Source organism: Bombus pyrosoma, linkage group LG6, assembly GCF_014825855.1.
Source record: "Bombus pyrosoma isolate SC7728 linkage group LG6, ASM1482585v1, whole genome shotgun sequence".
Classification (NCBI taxonomy): Eukaryota; Metazoa; Arthropoda; class Insecta; order Hymenoptera; family Apidae; genus Bombus; species Bombus pyrosoma.
Window position 1 is genome coordinate 10739985 of NC_057775.1, and position 9123 is coordinate 10749107.

The window sequence follows — 9123 nt, forward strand, 5'->3', positions numbered from 1 at the left end:
AAAAAATAAAGAAAAAGGAATGAAACTAGAAATTTTATTAATCTATTTTATTATGTTTCTTATCTTATTTTTGCTATCCTATATGAGTCTTAGGCAGTGTCTACTATACTATCCTATATAAGACCAAAATAAAAGGAAAAATAAAGAAAAAAGGAAGACATCAGATATTTTATTAAAGCTATTTTACCCGTATTATTGTATCACATTTACTATCCTATATAATATTAAAAAAAGAGAAAAAATAAAGAAAAAGGAGGCGAGGCAGATAGATACGATCGTTGAGGCCCGCAACACAATGCGAGTCATCACGAGTTTCGAATCCCTCTCGCCCATACTATCCTAATGAGATTTAGGCCGTTTTACTACTTGCGCCTACCGAGGCGTATACTCTTATCCTATATAAGACCAAAAAAAAGAAAAAATAAAAAAAAAGAATGAAACTAGAAATTTTATTAAATCTATTTCATTATGTTTCTTATCTTATTTTTGCTATCCTATATAAAAAAAAAAAAAAGAAAAAATAAAGAAAAAGGAAAGAAACCAAAAAAATGTATTGAAGCTATTTTATTATGTTACTTATATTATTTTTACTGTACTATACGCTATACTATCCTATATAAGACCAAAAAAAAAGAAAAAATAAAGAAAAAGGAATGAAACTAGAAATTTTATTAAATCTATGTTATTATGTTTCGTGTCTTATTTTTGCTATCCTATATGAGTCTTAGGCAGTGTCTACTATACTATCCTATATAAGACCAAAAAAAAAGAAAAAATAAAAGAAAAGAATGAAACTAGAAATTTTATTAATCTATTTTATAATGTTTCTTATCTTATTTTTGCTATCCTATATGAGTCTTAGGCAGTGTCTACTATACTATCCTATATAAGACCAAAAAAAAAAAAAGAAAAAATAAAGAAAAAGGAATGAAACTAGAAATTTTATTAAATTTATTTTATTATGTTACTTATCTTATTTTTACTATCCTATATAAAGCTAAAAAAAAAGAAAAAATAAAGAAGGAAAGAAACCAAAAAAATATATTGAAGCTATTTTATTATGTTACTTATCTTATTTTTACTATACTATACGCTATACTATCCTATATAAGACCAAAAAAAAAGAAAAAATAAAGAAAAAGAAATGAAACTAGAAATTTTATTAAATCTATTTTATTATGTTTCTTATCTTATTTTTACTATCCTATATAAAACTAAAAAAAAAGAGAAAATAAAGAAAAAGGAAAGAAATCATAAATTTTATTAAAGCTTTTTACCATACTTATTGTATCATTTTTACTATCCTATATAAAACATAGAATTATTTCCTTTCATATTGACGAATGCTATTTGGGATTCCTAGCTTCAGAACAATAATTACATATTTGTGATTACCAATAAATGGTGGTAGCATTAAAAACACGGAATATTCAGCGAGATGAAATATAGATAAAGCATTTAGAAGAAAAAAGATTGGAGTGTTCGATGTAAAACGATAAAATTAAATGGTTGGATTTGAAAACTTGACTCGGTTTAATAATTCGATGGAAAAAGTATGAAAAAGAAATTCATGCCCCTGTCGATATATCAGAGAGATGCGCCTCTACTTCCGACTGCTCTGCAATTCAAATCCAATAGTCGAATATACATGGAGAAAGATATGGAAATTGAGCAATTTAAGGAAACCAATTACTCTCGCGTCAGCGTAACTTCAAAATGTTTCACGTGTTCGTGTTTGCGAAACGAAATTCATCGTTATCCGATTAACACGCTTGCAGATGCTACGTTCTTTTTGTTGCAAATAAGCCTTAAGTAAATGAACAAATTGCACGAAGCAACTGTCATTAGCGTGATTGTAACGTGTTCATTCACAGCATGATATTAACCACAACTCAGGGTTGTTAAAGTGAATTAATGCGTAACCGTGTCATCCACGATTGATCATGATTATGGTAGTGACTATTGGTACAAATGAAGCTTAATAGCTGTCGAAAAGAACCGTTCGAAAATCGTGTTCATAAATCATTCTCTGATCTCGCGTTGTGTTCATCAAACGGAAAACAAGATTGTGTTTTAAAGAAATCGCCTATTCCGTTTACTGTCAATCTTACTGTGTTACTCGCATAGGAGAAGAAAGTGAAGAAGAAGAAGAAAAAGATTAAGATAAGGTCACCAATGAGCAAGTTGTTTAACATACAAGTGTGGAACATTAAAATTGAATCCGCTGCAACCCTCATGACACTGAAGTTCGCTGAAAGTTGCTCCAAGATATCTGGTTAGATACTTCGAACACGGAAATACGGACTGTCATCAAATCCTTTATGTGCTTTTGCTTTGTTCTCTTAAATAGTTAAATAACATTTTTAAACTCTCGACAAATTTTGTATTCCACGAATATGCATATATAGAATATATGTATCGATATACACATTGATATATAACTTTGAACAAGGTGTCAACAATTTATTTATCACGGCTTTTTTAAAAACCATTCTACATTTTCAAATTGATGGAAATCGGTTAAATAAGTGGAGCACAAAATTGATCTAGACCATAATTTTCAGTGTCAAATTGTTTTTCTATTGCATCATATAGTACTCATCAGGAAGAGCAAAAGTTCCGTTCTATTAAAAAAAAACGTTTGAAATTTCATTAATCTTTAGACTGATTTTATTCATATTATAAGGTCAGATATGGCATAAAATAACGTCAGTGCTAATATCTATTTATTCGTCAACGTATAGCATCTATTACTTTAATTTTCAAACTTTCTTGATGCTAAAGTCAGATATGAAATAAATCAGACGTGTTCAAGCGGCTCTGATTGAATCTTTAAAATTTTGATATTCTTGATATTGAGAATGTTGCTGGTAAAGTAATTGTTTCTATCCAAAAACAAGATATCTTTGAGACAGCGTTTGTTTTCGTTCCAATTTTCTTAGCTTTCAACGATAAACTTTTCGTCAAACGATATCATCTATCCTACAAAGTTCTTGCACACGGCGAACATTGTAAGGACGTAGATCTCTTCTTCAAGTATTATTCTTCTCACCGTTCCGTGTGGAATTTCTACTCGACGATCTATTATTAAACGCTTAAAAGCTTATTATCAAACGATAATTTACTTTTTCCTATGTTAATGACACGAAGAAAGTCGAGTGAGGAATTGGAATAATTGTGGATGGTTGGAAACCACTATGCTGCGGTTTACCATCCATTTCTCTCTCTCTCCCTCTATATATATATATATATACACATATATATATATACCACGGAACAAAGGATAATTTTCACCGGCTTCATCGAGAGCACGTTTTCTAAGATTTATTGTATATTATTACGATGTTATATAATTAATTGTTTTTTTATTAATTTTGATGCTTATATCATCTGTTATTTGTAACATATTATCGCAACATAATAAATACAATCAATGTAAGGATTAATGAAATTTTAAACAGCTTTTTCCAATAGAACGAGTCATTTACGATCCAGGAGTTTTCTGAGACTTTATAATGCAATAAAAAATATTGTCTTTGAAAATTATACTCAAGATCAATTTCGTGATCCATTTTTTCTAACAGATTTTCACCTCCCACAGCTATAACAAATAATTTTTTGACACCATATACACGCAGAAAATACGTATTAGCTATAATTCTAACGATTAAAACACGGAACATCAATATATTTATTCACTATGCCAGCACAGATAACAATTAACATTAACAAATATATAGTATATATTTGAAAGAATAGAAATTTCTGACTATATGATCCTACACGGTTAAACATCAACAGCAACTATTTAACAATCTTATGTGATTTCCTCAATGATATGGAAAGGCCTTAAAAATTTTAATTGCATGATTTGGTCCTTTAAAGCGGAGAATTTAGAAGTAATATTTTTATAATAAAAAAATTCATGAAAAAGTTTTATTATCATAGAATTAATGATAAAATGCCACCGAAACCTTTAAATTTGCAATATTCAAAAGAAACTTTAAATCTCATTTATTTACTCAGCAACATAATCTCCTCATTCACCTTCGTAGAACCTCTACAATTTTTGCATAACTCGACGTCTTTCCTTCAAACAAAACATCAAAGCGTGTGGTTCTTAACTTCAAAGGGCTCAACTCAATTATTTGATCAAGTTTATCTCCTCCTATACGGTCGTTTCAAAGTCTGTAATACCATCTACACCTTTGCCTTGTGTTCCATCTATGGTTCTTATGCAATTTTATTGTTATCGTTCCGAAGAATCTTCGCACTCCTGCTTCGCTCGTGGTATGTATTCACATCTGTTTTGCCGCGCTGTTTCGTCTTCCAGGAACGATATGCTTGGAAATGATATGATATAGAAAACGCATAAGCCGTTAAACAAGAATGGATGAATTCAAACGGAATTAATTAAGTGATCCCAATTCTACAGCCTCGGCGGCTGAACGCGTTTTCCTTTCGAACGGTTCGTTCACGTCGAGTGATGCAAATTTCAACAAGTACCCACGTATTCACCATTAAATTTATTTATTTCTTTTTTATTTATTTTTTTTTTTTTGGCTCGGTTAACTTCGTCGTATTTTGTGTATTCCTTGAGCGATTTTTAAGGTATTATTTCTTATATTGTTGAAAAAAGTAATGATTTTTAGATTACTAATAAAAAGTAGATTTAAATTTTATAGAAATTTTAAGGAAATTGGCATACAGATATGACAAATTACTGGCATTCCTTTAGCATGTTATGGAAAATTTGCAAAGGCTTAACGAATATTGGAACACTTTTTATGGAATATATAGAATACGAATTCTTTCTCTTTTCTAATTATCGTTTACGTAATAAAATAAGGCGTTTCAATTTGAATTCATTAAATGCTGTCTTAAATATTCAATTTGAAAATTCTTTGGAGAAAATCGAAAAAGATCTTGAACTATTTTTAAATTAATAAATGAACGCTTCAAGAATTGAGAACCACTGATCCAGGGGGACTCAGCTAATCGAGTGATACGAATAGTTCCGTGATATTGCAGAAGCCATTTACTGCGTTCCCCTAATATGATTACATCGATAAAAGGGAGACCACTACTTCTTCCCTATATTAGTACGTAAAAGCAAAAATCTTATATAAACGCAAAAAAGGGAATCTCTTGATATTTTTTTTTTTTTTTTTGACCAGATCGCCATGTCATTAAATCGAGCACAATAATTAAATTAGAAAATTGATACACCTACCAACGTCAACCGAATCTTATGGACATGTTACAGATTGGAGTGTTTCACTTACTTGAAGTGAATCGAGGATTAACTCATTACTGTTCAGTGCCGAACATTTATCTTCGTTCTTCCCGGAACAAAAAGGCGATTTTTAAAGTCAGAAACTTAACCGAGCGAAATTCGAACCTTTGTCACAAACTTCTTATTCGGAGACAATGACGAGGAGATTATGTTGAAAGAAAGCTGTTAGTGTCTATTAGTATGGTCCGTCTGTAGTATACACACGTATACACGTAATAATATAATAATAATTTACAATGAGTAAAAGAAATATTTATAACAATCTAACAATTTAGTCTCCATATTTAATCTATCTCTTAACTCATAAAATACGTGCTTTAACACATAAACAAATCATAGTATGGCGAATGCTACAACTAAAAGAAAATCAAAAAGCATACTTTTTGCTCCAAATAATTAAAATAAAATTTAGATACATGATTTTTAATGTATGAAAGTCGAAGAAAGGATATATTCCATTTGGTTATCTATTCTATTTAAATTCGTAAATTTCGTTCTGTTTGTATCATAAATAAAACATTTTTATCGACAAGCTACCTTACAAAAATACTTTTCTGTTATCTCAAATTGCTTCAAAACAAAATCCCTTGTCAAACACACCATGTTCCTCATACCAAAATCCAAAAAGGATTTTCCAAAAAGATGTATTCAGTGAACCGTGTCTGGTGTCTGGTGAGCTTGAAAAGAGATGAGGCGTTGAACCGTCAAAGTTGATATTCGACCAAGCTCTCGACCCTTCCATCTCGATAATCCCGACCAAAGTTCGAATAAACTACCCAACGGAACGGTCATCGATCCCTATAGAATCTGTTTAAGCATACTTCACTAAAGTATCGTCGTCTTTTACCTCATTACGTCCTACCATCACAATCTCCGTAATGATGAATAAAAAAATAAAAGTTTTTTAAAACGCGACGATGTTGTCACTTTTTAAAAGCGTCGTCTTTACACTCCTGATGGCCTGATGGCATTCGACTGCCAGATATTAAATGCATTGTGAGTGTATCATTATCATATTTTTCATGAAAAGAGAAATTTTTCTTGATAATTATACCCTGTAACATAGATCGAAATCGCTGATTTGATGCCTTGAATATCGTTGTCTTAGGAGAGTTTTACCTGGTCTTAATTGGTTCTGTTGACTCTCGTAGTTCTGAAAAGTCAATTCGCTGTATTGTATAGAAAATTATTGTGTGGTAGAGTGTAATGTTGTAATGTTCGTGATTTTTACTTTACTAATTTTCCTAATTACGATAAGAAATTTATCTTTAATAAGTTAAACATTTGACCCCTTGCTTTATGACGTACAATAATTTTTTTTTATATAAATTATGCGATCAATAATTTGAGTATACGTACTTCCAGTGCGAGGCAAGGAGGCGAGGTAACGAGTGAACGAGGTGCTCTGTAGAAAAAGTGAAGTGTAAGGGGAAAACGGAAAGGAAAGTGTGAAGTAACACGAAGAGAGGAAAAACAAAGTGCAAATACACTAGGAGGAAAGAAGGAAAGGTGAAAAGAAGAAAAACAAGGGAGATTTACAAGTAAGAAAACCCAAAAAAGGGAAGAGGTTAGGCAGGCAGAAGCGAAGCAGAAAGTTGGGCAAAGCAACAACAGATGGCGACAGTCAGAGGCAAGCTATTGAACACAGGCAAGACGGGAGATATAGAAGAGTTCAAAAATACATTAGAAAGGTACAGCTGGACGGAAAAAGAGAAAACAACCAGGGGGGAAAGAAAGGAGGGAATGACAGAAAGAGTGGAGAAAATGGAAAGAGGAATAGAAGCTAGGGTAAAAGAAATAAAAGGAATGTTCGAAGAATAGCTGGAGGAGTTAGCGAGGGCAATGAAAGAGGAAATAAAAAGAGAAATAAAAGAGGAAAGAGAAAGAAGAGAGAGGGAGAGAGCAAAAGAGAGAGAGAGAAGAGAGAGACAGAGAAAAAGAGCAGTGGGAGAGAGAAAAGAAGGAATTAGTAGACAGGATCAGAAGACTCGAGGAGGAGCGGGAAAGGGAAGAGAGGGAGAAAAGGAGAAATAACATAGTGATCAGGGGGGTGGAATGGAAGGAAGGAAACAAAGAAGAAGCCGTAAAGGAATTCGTAAGGGATAAAATGGGAATAGAGACAGAGGTGGAAAAGGCACACGCGATAAGAGTGGGAGATAGGACGACGATAATGGTAGCGTCGATGAAGTCAAGAGAGGAGAAGATAAAAATAATGAAAGGAAAAAGCAAACTGGCAAAAGGAGTATACATAGTCGACAACCTCACGAAGAAAGAGAGGGAAATACAGCAACAGATAAGGAGGGAGGCAATAATAAGAAGGGAAAAGGGGGAAAACGTAAGGATAGGCTACAGGAAATTAAAAGTGGGAGACAGATGGTACAGATGGATTGAAAAGGAAGAGAGACTGACGGAGGAAAGAAGGAGAGGGAAGAAAAGTGAAATAAGGGGAAAAAGTGGGGAAAGGCAGGGGGAATGAAAATGTGCTTTTGGAACGTAGCAAGACTAATAGGTAAAGACAAGGAGGTATGGGAGTACTTAAAGTTAGTAAGGAAAATCTGGAAGGGAGAAGGGATACCGGAAGATATATGTCCGATATACAAGAAGGGCGACAAGAGAGTAGCGAAGAACTACAGAGAAATAACGCTAATGGACACAGCGTATAAGATCTATGCAGGGATACTGGACGAACGGCTAAAGGCAGAGATTGAAACCAAACTGGAAGAGAGCCAATTTGAATTCAGAAAAGGAAGAGGAGTAACCGACGCAATGTTCGTGATAAGTCACATCATTGACAAGCAGCTGAGTAGAGAAAGAGGGAAGCTGTTTGCCTGTTTTACGGACTTAAGAGCGGCGTTCGACAGACTAAACAGAGAGAAGCTGGAGGAGAAAATGAAAAAGATGGGGGTTAGCGAAAACCTAACAAGAAGAATTAAAGAACTGTACATAGAAACGAAGAATGTGGTGAGAGTTAAGAACCGCAACACAGAAGCCTTCTGGACAGTGAGGGGAGTCAGACAAGGGTGCCCGCTGAGCCCGACATTATTTAACATCTATAAGCTAAAGGAGATGCTAAGGAAATTCAAAAAATTTTTAAAAGAAGCAGAATTGGAGCTAAGCGCAGAAAAGGGGAGCAAGAAAGTTGGAAAGGAGACCAAATTGCAGAAGAAAAAAGGAAGAGAGAAACAGAAGAGAGGAGGAAAAGGATAAGGGAATCCAAATACAACAGACACTACAGGAACATAACCAAAGATGAGATTCCAAAGTAATTGGAAGGGAGGATGAAGTGGAAGGACAGAAAAATTATAGCCAGATTCAGGTGTGGAAACGAGACCAAAGCGAAAGAACATTGGAAAGAGGAGGAAGAAAGAAGATGCAGATCATGTGGAAGGGAAGAAGAGGACCTGAGACATGTACTAGAAAAATGTGAAATAACAGGAGGAGCAAAGGAAATGGAAAAAATATTGAATGGGACTGGGGAAATAGTGCCCCAAAGTGGCAATAATGTGTAGGCTTAAGTTGCAATAATTTGTAGGCGTAAGTTGAAATAGATCGTAAGCATTAGTTTTAGATTAGAGGTAAGAATGTGATAAGTGCAATAAGGGGTTGTAAAAAACTGAAAGTTCGTCTAAAACCGAGAGGCACGGACTAAATAAATAATAATAATAATAATTTGAATAAGTAGTATATATATGTCGGGATGGAAGGACACTAGAGCCTCCCGTTTGGAACTATTGATAGTGGGATTGGGTTCGAGGTGACACAACTGGTCGCCGAACGTAGCCGCGGTCACGGGATGGACATTTTTCCTCGGAGATGTCAATATAATG

At 33.5% G+C, this 9123-nt stretch overlaps 1 long non-coding RNA gene across 1 annotated transcript; it reads right to left on the reverse strand.

Moving 5' to 3' along the window:
• Positions 1-2298: 2298 nt before the first annotated feature.
• On the reverse strand, positions 2299-6451 carry LOC122568124. The gene is made up of 2 exons (XR_006316984.1): positions 6416-6451; positions 2299-6351 (listed from the first exon to the last, which is right to left on the reverse strand). It is a non-coding gene; the product is annotated as an uncharacterized LOC122568124 (long non-coding RNA).
• Positions 6452-9123: the final 2672 nt, after the last annotated feature.